A 15,170-nucleotide genomic window follows, 5' to 3' on the forward strand; every position below is an offset into this window, starting at 1 on the left:
AACAAAAAGCAAAATTGACCTTATAGAAAACTAAATCATGATACAATACCATCTTGGTTAGATGGGTAATCTATCTAACCAAGTTTGTGTCCAAGAATGTGTTTATCACCCTGGATGTTTCCAGGTAAAGGATGGTATTGGCAAAGTACCAGGTATGTGGAGGTAGGAATAAATGAAGGATAGTCTTCTCTAATGACAGAAACATCCAGAGACACAGAGATGGGTGTTGAGAAAGTGAAGGATCATTCTCTCTGTGTCTAGCAAGCTCCACACAATGAATACCATGCAAATAATCATGTAGGCAGTGTGGACTGTAGTTAAAATTTTTATTTAGACAATTCATATGCAGTTGTAAGGAATAATACAGAGAAACCTCATGTGCCCTTTTCCCAGTTTTCTACAGTGGTAACAAATTTGTAAAACTAGCATAATATGGTAATCAGGGTATTGACATTGATACAATCCACTGATCTTATTCAGATTTCCTAAATTTTACCTGTGATAATGTTGATTTTAAGGCACTGGAACCACCACATGAAAACAAGGTCCACTTACTTGAACTGTTTCGAAATCTAACTACCTCCACTAAGTTGATCACCAAACATCCTGTCAACATATCATCTCTTGATTGTGAAAGTGCTTAGGACAGTGGGAACTTAGAGAAGGCACTTCACGAGTTTTGGCTCAATCTCAATCTGAAATTCATTTTGGGGAAGCATAATAAATGTGCTTGCTGACAGTGGTCAACAAGGATGCTGTGCCTCAAAATTGTACATATTGTTCAAAACACTGTGAAATCAGTGTGTTCTGTTCAGGATTCAAAACATAACATGGAGTGGAAATAGAAAGCAGCATAATTTTTTCTTTTGTCAGAGAAGTAACTAGCTGTTTACCATGGCCCAAAGTAGGATATAAATGTTAATCTAAGAATAATTACCCTCACTTTTCAAGGACAATTATTGTAATCAAAGGGCACAACAAGAACAGAGCAGTCAGCTGCCTAGTTACATAGTATAAATACGGTAAGTGGCAACTTGAGAAACTATGTACAGGCATTAGGAGACAAACTCTTTACAATATTCTGTTATGGTCAACCAAGAAGAGAAATGGAAATTTAATGTTTGCAAATGGACTTTATCCAGGTACCCAGTACAACTGATTCTGAACAGTGAAAGAAAGGGAATATTGAAAATAAATTTCCATCACAGGAAATTGCAAATATGCTGAGGGATGCATGGATTCTGGATATGAGAGAGTGTTGTTAGTAATGAAGTCCTTGGTGCTGGCCCTCATGAGTTGAGTCATGAGTTCTCAAGGTGGATCATCTCTGTTTAGTTGGAGGCACTTCTCTTGAATTCTCATATTAAGTATGTGCTCTTTTTAGTTTCAGATCTGTGGTTGGTCAAAATCCTAACCCAATTAAACAGAAAACATTTAAAGAATAGTTTATTTTCTCTCTCTCAAGCAGTGTTTCTCAGGTTGTTAAATGCCTGTTCCCCTGTAATTATCCTAAAAACCTCACTTCATCCTATATCCACTTGAATTGGATATAGACCACTTTCAACCTTTTCACCTTTCCCCACCAGTCAAGAAGATTCTGTTGTTTGCTTTATAAAGGAGTAGATATTTTTCACCTTGTAGACTGGAAATTATGTTATAATACGGCACATGCTTCTTGAGCCAGTTCCAAAGATTATGATTTGGGGCCGACTGTTGGGTTTCATTGCAGCCTCTTATGAGCAGGAACACTGACAGACCGCTCCAATTAAAACTTAAGTAAGATGCTTCTACTTTCCTTGTTTGGCTGAGCTAAATAGTAATATTTCAACTCACATAATCTCAATGCTTTTCCCAGGAGTTGCTTTCTGATCATCGGGCAGCACTCTGACAAAGCTGAATATAAAATCTCACTGTGGCCATTATTCTGATGTCAAGGAAAACATGACAAACACACAACCTTCCACTGTTGTTATTCATCTCCATAAATGCTCTCTTTCTGGGTGGCAGTAAAACAAAGCAGAAATTACAATGCCAGCCCCAGTTCTATACAGTCGGTGTGAATAAACTAAAAGAGGGCTAGAGCTGAAACAGCCTTAGAAATTGTTTAGTTGAGCTTCCTCATGTGAGTGATGAGGAAACCAAGGCAAAAATAAAATTGGAATCCACGTTCTTCTGATTGTCAATTTAACAAGATTTCCATAAGGACTTCCATGTATATTTTTATGTTTTGTTTGCTTATTAATAAGCAGTTAAGATTTGAAAAGATATACATATTTATAAAACATGTCCATAAAAGTGCCTTCACAAAAACTATATGAGGTAGATACTGTCATTATCCTCATTTTAAAGATGAGAAAATGAAGTTTAGATGGTTTATATGACTTGTCCAAAATTTATTTATCTAGGAAGAGGCAGAATCAAGAAGCAGAAGAATTGAGTTTAACTCTCTTGATTCTAAAAACCATAGTATCCCCACTATGGAAAGTTAAGAAGATTGTTTTAGGCATCTTTGAACGAAGCATGTGTTTTCATTTGCAAACCAGCTGCATTTGTGAAAGAAGTAAGCAACTCTTCAGCATGACTCTGTGCAGTCTTTTCTCATATTGTCACAACAAAGCATAAAGTTGAAATAGACTCAGTACTGTCCAGTGGTTTAAACCCAGTACTGTCTCATACTAGCTCAGTGATTTTGGGTAAGTTCTTTAACCTCTCTAAACTCTTACTTTACTCATTTGAAAAAGTGGGACAAAAATGTGTACCACAGGGAGTTGTTATGAGGATAAATGAGGCAACAAGTTTAAAGGCCTAGCACAGTGCCTGCCACTTAGTAAGCTTGACAAGAGGGACTTATTCTTGGTGCCTAGAAAATGAAAGGAGGGCGAGGGGGAGGAGGGGGTAGGGTGGAGGGTGGGGAAGCTCCTGAGCGCTATTGCTTCTGGAGAGTATACGCTGGTGCTGTGCTTAATGGGCAAACTTTGTGTTCAGGCTATGAATTCTTAGTTACTCTAACGGTAAAAGAACCCAAAGACAATCATTATAAGAATAGAAATAGAATTTGTAACCATTAAATCAGCAAAAGAAAATTTGATCTGTCCACTAAAAAGGAAGCAAGTATAGTAAATGAAAAATATGAATACAGTATAGTAAAGAAAGCATAGTGAATGAGAATCATGAGGTGAGATGGCAGCAATAAGTCATAATATCATGGTAACGAAAATTAGTTCAAATGGGTTACACTCACTGTAGTAAGCTGAAAAATGCCTCCCTCCCCACAAATTTTTATACCCTAATCCCTCGATCCCGTCAATGTTAACTTATATGGGAAAACCAACCAACCAAACCAAACCAAAACAAAAAAAAGGACTTTGCAGATGTGGTTGAATTTAGGATCTTGAGATGAGGAGATTACCCTGGATCATTCAGGATAATCATAAGTGTCCTCATAAGAAAGAGGTAGACGGAGATTGAATCAGACAGAAGGAGAGAAGGCGAGGTGACCACAGAGGCAGAGACTGGAGTGCTGTGGCCACAAGCCAAGGAATGCTGCAGCCACTGGGAGCTGAAAGAGGCAAAAACCAGACTCTTCCTGAGAGCTACTGGAGGGAGTGTGGTGCTGCTGACACCATGATTTTGGCTTGTGAAAATGATTTTGAACTTTTGTCTTCCACAACTGTGAGATAAATAAATTTTTGTAGTTTTAAGTTACCAAACTTGTGGTAATTTGTTACAGCAACTGCAGAAAATGAATACACTTACAAATTAGAAGAAATAATCTTCCAGACAAAAATAGAAAATCCAGTAGTACATTTTCTGTGAATGACATAGCAGTGATATACGACATCTGAATAATATAAATAATAAGGTGGAGAGTATATATATATATATATGAACTGGATATCCACAAAACAGAGAAAAATGCATCCTTTTTGAATTTGGAAAAAACATTTTCAAACATTGAGTATGTACTAGGCCACAGAAATCATAAATCTAAGGAACTGATATTATGCAGCCTAGACTGATCATAACGAAAGCACAATAGATACCAGTAAAAAAAAAAATCTGACTAGAAATATTTCCTATAACTGGAAACTAAGTAACAACCAAATAGCTCTTTGGTTCAAAAGAAATTATAAGAAAAATTACAGAATAGTTAGAACTGAATGACAACTAAAATATGACGTCAACATTTGCAGAATGTGGCTGAAGTGGTATTTACAGAGAAATTTATAGTTCTAAATATTTTTTATCAGGAAGAAAAACATTAAACTAATCTAAGTAATAATTCAATTCAAGAATTTTCTTAAAAAGAGCAAAATTCCCAAACCAAGAAAGAAACAATGAAGATAAATAACAAGGAACAACAACAACAAAAATAGAGAAAATTAACAAAATCAAAAGCTGTTACATTGAAAGAATTAATGAGTAAATGGATATGGCATGTTTTGTCAAAGAAAATAGAAAGCAGACAAAGTTGAAATAAGAGAATATGTAAGGAAAAATAGCTACAGAAAGAACAGAATAGAAAATAATAACAAAATTGGGGCAAGGAAATAGAGAAGTATAGATTGTTTAATAAATCTTGGTAGGGAACTTGGCTTATTATATGGGAAAAATAAATGGGATCCCAATTTACGCAATACATTTGGACTCTGGATTTCTCTAAATTCATATAAAGGGCAAAGCATGAAAATAATAAAGGTGATATTATTATGACCTATATAGGTTGGAGAAGGAATTCTTAAACCCCCATAAGGTTATCTATAAGGCGAAAAATGCATACATTTGATTATATTAAAAAATGAAAATTTCTGTTCTAAGGGGGAAGTCATGAACAATGATAACAAATGACTGATATGCAGAAGATGTTTGCAGCGTCTAAAACCAACAAGAAACTAATGTCTGAATAAACGAGTTTTGTAAATTAACAAGAACAAACAAAATATTTTTATTTTTAAATGGAAAAATGGACAAAGATTATGAACAACATGCAATTCCTAGATGAACCCCAAATGGCTGAAATACATATGAGGAGATGCAGAAACTCATTAGTATTCAGGAAAATGCAAATGAAACACAGTTATGCTAGAAAGCCCAGATATTTGGTCAAACATTATTCTGGATGTTCCTATGATGGTGCTTTTTCTGGGGGTAAGATTAGCATTAAAACCAGTGAATTTTGAGTAAAGCAGATTACCCTTAATAATATAGCTGGGTAGGCTTCATCAAATCAGTTGAAAACCCTAGGAAAATGATTGATGTGCCCCGAGGGAGAATGAATTCTGCTCGCAGATGCTCTTTGGATGCAAACTGCAACTCTTCCCTGAGTCTCCAGCCTGCCTGCCTGTCATTTAGATTTTGGATTTACCAAGCCTCCACAATTGCATGAGCCAATTCCTAAAAGAGAAATCTCTCTCTCTTTATATACATATAATCTGATCTCTTAGCTCTGAGCTCTGAATATTTTTGTCTGAGAGATTATTTCTAATTGGTAAGTGCATTCGTTTTCCGCAGTTGCTGTTACTGCCACTGCAAAGGAACAGACCAAAGACCAATAGGATGTGTGTGTAAATATACAGATATAGGTGTGGATATAGTTTTGTCTTTAGTCTGTTCCTTTGCAAGACCTTGATTAATACACACTCCAAACAAAACGTGCCCAGCTGAGCTCGGTCAGTCCTCAGAACGCCAAAAACAAAATCATAAATTATTTTAAGCCACTAAGTTGGGGAGAGTTTGTTACGCAGTGAGAAATAACTGGTGCACCTTCCACAGTCACTTTATTTAAACCTACACTTTATGTAAATGTGCCTAGCAGAGTGTATATTTTGGAGAAATAATTTTTGTTAAATCATTGAAATTTTTAGTTGGTCAGAATAGTTCTGAAACATATCCGATCTCTTACCTCTGAATTCTGACTCATACCTACAATGTATTCCATCTTAGACACAAAGGGACCACAGCTACGTTTATTTCATTTATTTATTTATATTGAGATGGAGTCTCACTCTGTCACCCCAGCTGGAGTGCAATGGCACAATCTCAGCTCACCGCAACCTCTGCCTCCTGGGTTCAAGTGATTCTCCTGCCTCAACCTCCTGAGTAGCTGGGACTACAGGCACATGGCACCACACCCAGCTAATTTTTGTATTTCAGTAGAGGCGAGGTTTCACCATGTTGGCCAGGATGGTCTCAATCCCTTGACCTTGTGATCCACCCGCCTCAGCCTCCCAAAGTGTTGGGATTACAGGCATGAACCACCGTGCCCGGCCTACATTTGTTTTTTAAACCAAGTGTTTTCCACAATGTGATCCCATTTAAAGCAACCTTGTTTCAAGAAACCACCATCTTCACCAACAATTTGTCACTGCCCACTTAATCCCCATTGTACCTCTTCTGAACTTCCATCCATCATTCTTTTGTTGCCAGGACTTGAGGACAGGCTTCCATTGTTTTTAGTGGATCCCATTAATTATCTCTGATTGCAGGTTATGTACGGTAGTAGTTAGAGCCACTGAATGCATGCCACGCAGGCTATAGGCATTTAAATGAACAGATTTTCAGGAGAAATTGTTTATAACAGTTATGCCTCACAATTTTGGTAGGTAACTCCATAACTCCTGTGTTAGAAGTGTATTTTGGTTGAGTGAAATCCCTTACGTTGACTGGAACAAATGGAAATTTTGTTGTTTTCATCATTTGATGATAAGCAATTTTCTCAAACAGCTGAAGGGGACAGCTATTTAGAAGGCTAAAAATTCCTTTAGTTTAGGCATGACACACAGTGCCTCACTTGGTTTTTACCCCTCTGTCATGAACTATGCCTGTTGGTACACATGACTTTTATCAGCTACTAGCTGATGGAACCTTGAGGGTCAGCTAGCGGAGTCATCATAGCAGTGCTCTATAAATATTTGTAGATTTGGAAGGCATGCTTCTAACTTTTCATTTCTTAATTCCCTTCATACCTATGAGCTGGGATAGAAGGAGTGGTTTTTTTGTTTGTTTGTTTTGCTTTTTAATAAGTTTTGAAGAGAGAGTGAATTCTGGAGACATCTGTGGTATGTAAGAGAAATTGATGGGAGAGGAAAGGGGGTTTCAAGAGGTATTGCTGGGGGCTATGCTTTCTCTTCAATTAAAAAACAAGCTCAGGTTATTTTGAAATTATTCTTTTTGATAGCATCTTTTCTCTTAACTGCTCTGAGGTGAGTTAAGTTACAGTTTATAAATGTTACACAAATTTTTTTAGAGTGGTGTGTGAAATGAATGAACTGGCTTTGAGGGGAATTTCCTATGAACTAAAATTTCAGTTCACTGGTGTTTTGATACCCATAACAGCTGTTGAAGACAACTTATGTCCCACTTCTTAGTATTCTAGACAGGTTACTGCATAACAACTTACAGAAAAATTACTCATCAATGATAGACTGGATAAAGAAAATGTGGTACATATACACAATGGAATACTATGCAGCCATAAAAAAGAATGAGATCATGTCCTTTACAGGGTCATGGATGGAGCTGGAGGCTATTATCCTTTGCTAATTCACACAAGAGTAGAAAACCAAATACCGAATGTTTTCACTTACAAGTGGAAGCTAAACGATGGGAACACGTAAACACAAAGAGGAGAACAACACTCACTAAAGCCTTTCAGAGGATAGAGGGTGGGAGAAGGGAGAGGATCAGGAAGAATAACTAATGAGTACGAGGCTTCATACCTGTGTGATGAAATAATCTGTACAACAACAACCCCGCCTAACGCAAGTTTACCTATGTGACAAACCTGTTCTTGTACCCCTGAACTTAAAAGTTAAAAAAAAGACTTACAGAAAAATGATTGTACTATAACTTTCCGTTGCTCCTGCATGAAATTTCCGTTCTTGGTAGGTAGAATTCTGGTGTGGAACGACTGCTGCTGCTGTCAGTGAGTGACAGGAGCTGTGGGGCCGTTGCTGGCAGGGGAAACCTTCTTCCCTCCTTGTAATTGGCACTGCCACATTGAGTGGAGAGAATTCACCTCACGGGAGGTGAGAGCTGAGTTTTACTCTTGTAACATAATACACTTGTTATGTTTAAGGAGTCACTATTTTTGCCCCTGGGTAGTTTCCTTATTTATAGCAACGATGGAAGATGCAGGAACCCTATGATTGTCATCAGAGGAACACATGATGTAGGTGTATTCATCTCTTTTATAGCATAAAAATACCTGCCCTGGCTTTACCACAGGCCTGACTTTACTTCTTGACTGGTTTGCCACATACCCTGACTATTAACTCCTGGAAGGAAGAGACAGATGTTTCTTCAGGGTTATATCTGTGCTTAATATCACACCTGGACAAAAACAGGTGCTTGATAATTATTTAATGAGTAAAGGCAAGGTTTGAGAACATGATGTGATAACACGTAAGAAAACTGCCTTGAAAATGTAAGATGTTTTAATTACTATCCTTGTTACACTTCTCCTGTGAATTCCAAATTTTGTTTTCGGATGATATAACTAAACCTTCCCAGCTTCACTGGAATAATCAATGTCCTTTAGAACAAGGCTATGTTTAAATTTCACATTCTAAAAAGTTTGAACTTTTACCAGGCACCTAAGCTCTGACAATTGAGATCAAAGCACAGGATCTTATTTAACAGATGATTGGCCTTCCAGACAGAGCCTTACTGATCGATGAACTTTAAGTCCTGCCTTATGCTAAATGTTGAAAATACAGTTTAAAAAAAAAGATGCATTCTTGACTTCAAAGTGCATAAGGTCTGATGTTGTAGGTTGAACTATGTCCTCCCAAGTTCATATGTTGATGTCTATGTCTCTAGTATTTCAGAATTTGATCTTCTTTGAAAATAGGGTCTTTACAGAGCTGTTAAGATGAGATGATTAGGGTGGGAGAAGGGATCAGACCTAGATTTTCTGAAGAGGGACATTTGATCTGAGACTGGAATGGTGAGGGGGAGATGCTGTTTGAAGCTCTGAAGGGAGAATTTTCCATGCAGAGAAACAGTGGGTGCAGAGGCCCTGTGCAGAGTGAGGTTGGCATGTGGGAGAAACAGAGGAAGGGCCATTGTGGCTGGAGCACAGGGACTGGTGGGAAGGGAAGGGAGCTGTAAGCTGAAGTTGGAGAGAAGACGTCATAGTAAGGCTCTTTCTAATCAGTAAATGTCCAATATATTCTTTTTTTTTTTTTTTTTTTTTTTGAGATGGAGTCTCTGTCACCCAGGCTGGAGTGCAGTGGCATGATTTTGGCTCACCGCAACCTCTGCTTCCGGGTTCAAGCATTCTCCTGTTTCAGCCTCCTGAGTAGTTGGGACTATAGGCACACGCCACCACACCTGGTTAATTTTTGTGTTTTTATTACATATGGGGTTTCACCATGTGGTTCAGGCTGGTCTCAAATTCCTGACTTCAGGTTATCCACCCACCTTTGCCTCCCAAATTGCTGGGATTACAGGCATGAGCCACTGCTTGTGGCAAATGTCCAGTATATTCTGACATATTCATGGCACCTGAATGAATTTTACATGTGTGTGACAATGTGTTTGCTCTCAGTTCTTTGCTTTGTTGTTTTTCATAGCTATCTTTCCTTCCTTATACTATAAGTGGATGATTTAAGCCTACAGCCATGTTGAGACATGGTGGCTCAGCAGAGCTGTCTGGGGAAAAATGCATGTGATTGCCAACTTTTGCAGAGTTGAGTGACTGGAAAGAGTCCTTGCCAGCTGATGCACTTGGAGGAAGCAAAGTGTGCCGTGATATCATTCAGTCTGCATCATTGACTCTGCAGTCTCTGCTGCCCTTATAACTTAATGTTCTGGGCAGTCCAGGTTCCCATTTATCAGCAAAGACAATACATTGCTAATGACTGCTGGCCTCTCCCTATTCTTAAGTTATCTGTTCACACAAAGCAACAGATTCATTCAATTTGGAAAATGTTAATAAGATGCCAAAAATGTGTTCAGGAAGATTAAAGAAAAAGCTTTTCAAATGGGTTGTATCATTATTTCCAAAATTGAATTCCAACTGTCCCTGTTTGTGCAGGTGAATTAAAAGACTATCAAAACCTTAAATGTTTCTATTAACTAATTAAACAGTGTCTGAATAGAGACGTGGTAAAGATGAAAGGTGTTCAATTTTTTGAAGTAGATCATGGTTCATCCTCTAGCAAATGAACTTCCATGACAAAAGATAATGAACACTTGCTTCCCCTATCTAGAAAATCAGTTCTACAACTTTGATTCCATTATTTGAATAATACTGATTTTCTAGGATTAGGAAGTTCTTTTAAGTGTGTTAGGCTTTTTTTTTTTTTTTAACTTCACAGGCGTGGATTTTGGTTTTGCAATAACTAGATTCTGGACATCACTGCTGTTGCTTGGTGTTGCTGCTTCCACCACCATTCCCCCCAGTTTGTGAGATATGTCACTACATATTGGGATCCCTCTATGAAGAGGCACAGAAAACTGTGTGGGAGAACTGAAATCACTGATTTTTGAAATCAGTGAGCATTTCATATTGCTGCAAAAGGAATACTTGGTATAATTTCCAAAATTGAAGATTGGGAGTTATAAATATTTCAATTATTTGTTTTGTGCCTGAACGGTAGTGAATATTCTGATAGACAAAAATCTCTTCTTAGTTATAGATCCAATAAGAAAGATGCTGAAGGTATTATGTTGTTTTATGCCCTTTATATGAAGACTGTGAAATCAATATCTTTTAGAATTTTATACAAAAAAAAAGTTTTCCCCTCCTGAGGAACTTATATTATTTCTGTAAAGATTTATTTTTGTATTTATTTAATGCTTTTTTAAACATTAGGAGATGAGTACCTTGTAAGCCATCTTATTCTCTTTTGCCTTTGCTGCCAGTACCCTATATAATGTTCAATAGACTTATTTAACAATCCCTTATATATTTAGTATATTAATTTTTCTTCTCTTCTACACTATAGTTTTTTGGGGTATATTTGATTCCTGTTGTAAACTTCTTGACACAATTTTTTGAAGTAGATCATAAATAAGTAAATAAATACGTATATTGTGTTCAGATCCCTGAAGGATTCTGCTACTGGATTTGTATTTGTTTCTAATATGCTTTACTTTAGTAGCAATTTGGTATGTTTGTTTTACTTGCTTTTTCTGAGTTCTCTTACCTGTAGCTTGATTCCTTCTAAATGGTGGGACAAACATTTGTGACTATATTTCCAAATAGATTTGATGAGTTACAAGGACTTCAAAAATATTCTTATTCCTTTTGACTTAGTACTTTAAATTACAGCAAATGATATTAAGGATATATTAGTGGGCATGCCAGCATCATGCAAGGTTTTGGCAGGTCAATCAACTGGGCCATAATAAAGCACACTTGTCCTGACAGCCATGTCAATAAATTTGGGTTAAATGATGTGCTATCTTTCTACTACAAATGATATAAAGAATTGCTTTTCTCTACATTGATCTTTTTAAAAATGACGGTGTCTTTTGTTGTCAGATGGGGAATGTAGTTCTGATAGCTCAAGTGTTGTTGAATCAAGTAGAAACCCTTCCACGTCAAACTACAGGAAGTGTGTTGAAGAATGGAGCCGAATGCAGCAGCTGCCTAAATCACTGATGACTCATTGGCGAAACTGCAATTTAGTAGTTTTGGTGTTGGTAATTCATAAGATAAGATGATAAACCAACCAGTCAGCTGCCTCAAAGGTTTTAGTGAGTATAGCAGAGAATTCCAATTACTTTCTCACTAAGAGATCACATTTCTCACTGGATGGCTTTTCCCCCTCTTTTTCTGATAAAATATGTTCTATGCATGGTGAGACAAGTGATAGTTTTGTCACATCCTCCTGGCTGGAGGTTAAGTTACATAGATTTTTATGGTTTTTCTCTCTTGGGTTTTTGTGCTTTACTCCCGTAAACCAAAAGCACCTGCTTCTGACATCCTGCCCGACTCTCATCCAGGCCTGTTTTGAGGTTTTAGTTTCTCTCTTTCTCTCCCTCTGTATTTGTGCTAACCTCAATGAATGATAAATATTTTAGTAAAGATTTGGAAGGAGATGGGGGTTGGAGTGCAAGGGACTCTTATATGGCATATCATGCAACAAAATCTCTAAGTATTCTCTTTATCCATCTCTTTCTTCAGTGTTTCTCTTCCTACAGCAGATGTTGCATTTCTGTCTCTTTCCATCTTATCTTCATGCTCTCTGCCATACCTTCTCCACACCCTTCTGCACTGCTCCAGGTAACTCATTCTAAGTCTTCCTCTCTAGATGTTTCTATCTGACTGTCTTTTCTTGTGTAAAGCAGCTTAACCCTCCCCGGGCATTTGCAATATGCATCCCTATGTGTGCTGAGCCTCCACACACCCTCAAAAGAGTCTTAGAGAGGTGGTACAATTTCCACCTTCCTCAGTAGGGTAAGGAGGGAGGAATGTGAATAATTTGTGATTTTATTTAATTCTTTTCTTCTGAACATTTTTTCTTGACAGTTTTTGAACATTATGAAAGGCCCTTAACTTCAGACGCTGCCTCTAAGACAAATCTTCTAAAACTATCTTCCTTTTGAGACAGAGTCTCACTCTGTCACCAGGCTGGAGTGCAGTGGCATGATCTTGGCTCACTGTACCTCCACCTCCCAGGTTCAAGCGATTCTCCTGCCTCAGCCTCCTGAGTAGCTGGGACTACAGGCGCCCACCACCACGCCCAGCTTATTTTTCTATTTTTAGTAGAGACGAGGTTTCACCATGTTGGTCAGGCTGGTCTCAGACTCTTGACCTTGTGATTTGCCTGTCTCAGCCTCCCAATGTGGTAGGATGACAGAGTATGAGCCACTGCACCCGGCCAACCATCTTTCTGTACTCAAAGGAGTTGTATATTACTCACAAAAACACCAGAGAAAAATGTAAAATCCCATGTTGATTCTTTTCCTTCTTCTGTCTCCCCTCTCCCCACCCCTTCCCGACCCCGTCTTTCAGTGTATGCGTCATTTGTCACATTCTCCTCTCTCCTCTATTTTGTCTTTCTTTCTTTATAAATGATGGAAATTGCAAGCTTTCCTTTCTTGACAGTTATGATTAAAGGACTGTGCACCTGCTCAGGTAGAATAAATGGGTGAAATGCTGAAGCAAGAATTTACGCTAATTGAGTCTCCATTCTTGCTTTCAAAAACAAGCCCGCAACTTAGATAAGCTGCTCCTCAAATAAGCCTGCAGAAAACCTTTCCATTCAAGCTCTCTGATGTCGAAAGAGGTCCTCAAGTGTCAACTCCATGAGGTTCGGTGGAGCACAGGTGCTGTTTCTGCAGAGATGAATGAGTGCTTAGTCACAGTAGAGGGGATAAATGGTCTCTGTTCTCTGTAAGAAGGAAGGAAGAAGGAAAGCAGAGGAAAGGGCAAAGACAAGAAGGTTTGAATAATAAAGGGTTTAGACACCTCTTCTCCTTTTCCCTCCCAACGTTTTCAAGCTCCAGGGGTTCTAGAATCAAGTTTGACATACTTAAAAACACAGTACCAAATGCCCTTTAAGTTTGCATTCTCCTTTTCAAAGCTGTATCCCACCCCACTGAGGCTTCTCATTCATATTTTTCCCCTCTCTAATGGGAAGAAAGTCTTGCTTGGCACATAATTAACTAGCAGGTAAACCTCACTGAATAAACAGCCTTTTCTTTACAAGACAAGCTTTTTGAAAACAGGACACAGATTTTGTCTCTTTTCCCCTGTTCTGCTCACCTCCCCTTTTCTTCCCATTTTCTCTTACCCTCTCACCTTTATGGATGGTCCAAAAGATTCATCATTGCAATTGGTCAGTATGTCTCTTAAGCCTCTTGATTTTCCTATTTCCTTTTTCTTTTTTGCAGTTACCATTTTTAGTTGAAGAAATCGGTTGGTTTGCTCTATGTAGCTCTTACAGTTTGGATTTTGCTGATAATCCTGGAGGATTAAACATTGGATTTTAAACATTTGAATTTTGCTGATAACCCTGGTGGGTTTAACATTGTTTCTTACATTTTCTGAAAATTGGTAGTTTTTGAACATTATGCAAGGTCTAAATGTTTGAACATTATTGGTAGGTCTAGATGTTTGATTCCGATTCAACACTGAATTTGGGGGACAAGACTACGTCGCAAGTGGTGCTTTGTGCTTCCGATAAGAGATACGTCATGATTTTCAGTTGTCCCTTTGCTTCAAGGTTTGAAGTCAATAATTACTGCCCAGATTCAATAATTATTTGGTCGTTGTAAATGATGATATTTTAATTCTTCCATTTTTCCTTTACTTGTTAGCTGGAAAACTTCTATAAAGGATATTTTTTCTTGTCAAATGTTTGGTAAGACAATTTCATCTTATGTAGATGAGGCAGGATAAGTACTTGTTTCTTTTTTCTTGTTTACAGCTTTTAAAAATAACGAGTTCGTTCCCTAGCAGCCCTTGAAGGTGACTATCTTAGATAAGGGTTCTGGCAAAATCGGACTTAGAAACAGGGATCTGTAGGTGCAGGAAACACCAACAAAGGGAGTGGAGAAATAAGACCAGAAAGGGAAGGCAGCCCAATCGGAGCACGTGACCGAGCCAGCTAGCACGGAAGGTGATGATGGGAATGCTGCTAGGACACTCTAAGGGCTAGTGCAGATGCTTCCATGTTATTCCTTTTGAGGGAGCTAGGCTGATGGATGTGCAAAACCCTACCCCTTCTGTCTTGATACGGGCGCTGGGGTCAGAGAAAGCTTCCAAGCAAAGAAACACTTGTGCTAGCAGAGGGAAGTTGGGCCGTTGACCCCTGACATGGTAAGAGGGGATGTGGGTGAGGCACTGACAAAGACTGCTACAGCCCACCCTTTTCTCTGCTAAGTGACCCATAGTAAGTTTACTTTATTCTATCACTGATGCTTCAAGGTGGCAGTTCGTGACAATTAAAAAAATAGACTTGCCACATGAATATTCACAGGACAGTTTACATCCCTCCCCATTGTTGTAGCAGTCCAGAGACTGCAACTATTTGATCATCTCCCTCCTCTATTTTCCGTTCTAAACTCTCTATCACCTTGGCTAGCTGGTCTAGGGTATATGATCAGTGGGGTAACCCAGACCTTCATTTCTGAGGGATCAGAACCCCTGGTCACTTTGCCCTTGTTGGGCTGTGGTTGCTGTGGTTCTGCAGTTGCCTATTTACTGGAGTCAC

At 38.3% G+C, this 15,170-nt stretch overlaps 1 protein-coding gene across 1 annotated transcript in view; it reads left to right on the forward strand.

Moving 5' to 3' along the window:
* The window catches only part of STK31 (serine/threonine kinase 31), a 492,334-nt gene that overhangs the window by 312,501 nt on the left and 164,663 nt on the right, over positions 1-15,170 (forward strand). The gene's annotated exons all lie outside the window — the stretch shown is intronic.

This window comes from Saimiri boliviensis, chromosome 10 (genome assembly GCF_048565385.1).
Source record: "Saimiri boliviensis isolate mSaiBol1 chromosome 10, mSaiBol1.pri, whole genome shotgun sequence".
Lineage (NCBI taxonomy): Eukaryota > Metazoa > Chordata > Mammalia > Primates > Cebidae > Saimiri > Saimiri boliviensis.